General features: G+C 37.1%; 1 protein-coding gene across 1 annotated transcript in view; it reads left to right on the forward strand.

Annotated features, from left to right (window-relative positions):
• Positions 1-1,748, forward strand: part of LOC102214022 (histone-lysine N-methyltransferase EHMT1-like) — a 22,461-nt gene that overhangs the window by 16,827 nt on the left and 3,886 nt on the right. The gene's annotated exons all lie outside the window — the stretch shown is intronic.

A 1,748-nucleotide genomic window follows, 5' to 3' on the forward strand; every position in this document is an offset into this window, starting at 1 on the left:
AATGGTGACCGTCGAAACGCTTCTCCCCCTCGTTCTTTGCTCAATGATCCACCGCTCGAGTCTTTCCTCCAACTCGGGCCACCTCGCCTTATGTCCGCGGAAACTCAGCTGCGTTTTCTTGACCTGCCGGAGCTTGTTTTCTAGCTTCCCCCATTTGCGAACCATCGATTCGTTAATCTTAAATTCTCACGCCGCTGCTCGATTTCCATGTTCCTCCGCGTAGCTGATGGCCTTCAGTTTAAACTGTGCTTCGTAAGCGTGTCTCTTTGCCATTTTCAGGGTTGTTAAAACAACGATGTCCTGCATAATGCACATACCTGTTCTTTTATACAGGTATGTGCGATAAAGTCAACGCATACACTTTACCCTTTAGCGTTCTCATGGTGTTTTCTACTACGTCCTCATTACAACACACAGGGCGCACTGCGCTATAGGGCGCGCCGTACTTTTTGAAGAAAATCTAAGACTTTTAAGTGCGCCTTATGGTTGTGAAAATACGGTACTAGAAATCTTTGAGTTTAAATCTAAGTGACCTTGAACTTGAGGTCAGAGGTCAAGTTTTCTTGCAACTATAACTCAAGAAGGAAGTCAGTGAAGGAAGTGTGGGATTTTCACATTTATACTGTATGTGAATCTATTAGCAGTGTGAAGAGCAGCACTGGCGGCCACCAGTATTTTTCTATTCTGTGGGAGGAAAGCTGGAATTGTGTCAAATAAATCCTGGGAAGACATTTTTAAGATCAATGATCCCTAATCTTGAAAAATGACAGAGTTTTGAAGAGAACAGAATTTGTAAGTATAGATAAATAAATCCTGATCAGATAGTTTAAAAAATGAATGGTTAATTACTCATTGCAATAAGTAGAAACAAATTTTTTTTAAGTAATCCTATAAATTAATTCAGCTTGCACCATGAACTAATATGCCGCAGTGCATTTGTTTATCTGTCCAGTATTATTAAAATTCCAACATCTTTTCTCAGAGTGGTACTGAAAAAACTGGTTCATGCATTTATTACTTCAAGGCTGGACCAACTCCCAGTTTAAATTCAGAAGTGAGACTCCCTCTCCGCTTTTAGTTGGGACTGATTGAGGTGACCTTAGTTTGGCGTTCACTTTTGGGAGATTTCCGATAATGCACTAGTACTTCTACATCGCTCCACTTTTTTCCTCCCCATATGATCATATGAAAGCATTGTCATTTGTTTTTGTCTGCTCTGTTTGTTGTTCATGGTTTCTCTGTATGAGTTAACATGCCCGTCTTGGCTCACAGGTGGAAGGTGTAGTCATACTGAATACTGACTTTAAAGCTTACTACTACGGTACAAACTCTGTTTTTTCAGTATGTACTCTATTTATGTATGTTTGTGCACATTGCTTCACCTAGGTCCCATTTTCCTATCAAAATATAAAGTAATTGAGCAATAAGATATCATCTTAAATTTTGTACAGTACAGTATGTGTGAGTCAAGGATTCCCAGTTTAGTCTCTGGTGGAAATTATTCTTTACAAATTAAAAAACAAAAAAAAACAAAAACACATCAGGGTTTTAATAGTTTTGCAATTTTCATTAGTTTTTATTTTTATTTAGTTTTGACTTCAGATTTTCAATTTTATATCAGTTTTAATTAGTTTTTACCAATTGTTTGCTAGTTTAGTTTAGTTTGTATTTTTTTGAAAATCCTTAGTTTCAGTTTAGTTTTGATTAGTTTCAGTTATAGTTTTAGTTGTGTTTGCAATAATTAAGTG

This window comes from Pundamilia nyererei, unplaced genomic scaffold, assembly GCF_000239375.1.
Source record: "Pundamilia nyererei isolate P.nyererei 1_Seehausen unplaced genomic scaffold, PunNye1.0 scaffold00033, whole genome shotgun sequence".
Taxonomy (NCBI): domain Eukaryota; kingdom Metazoa; phylum Chordata; class Actinopteri; order Cichliformes; family Cichlidae; genus Pundamilia; species Pundamilia nyererei.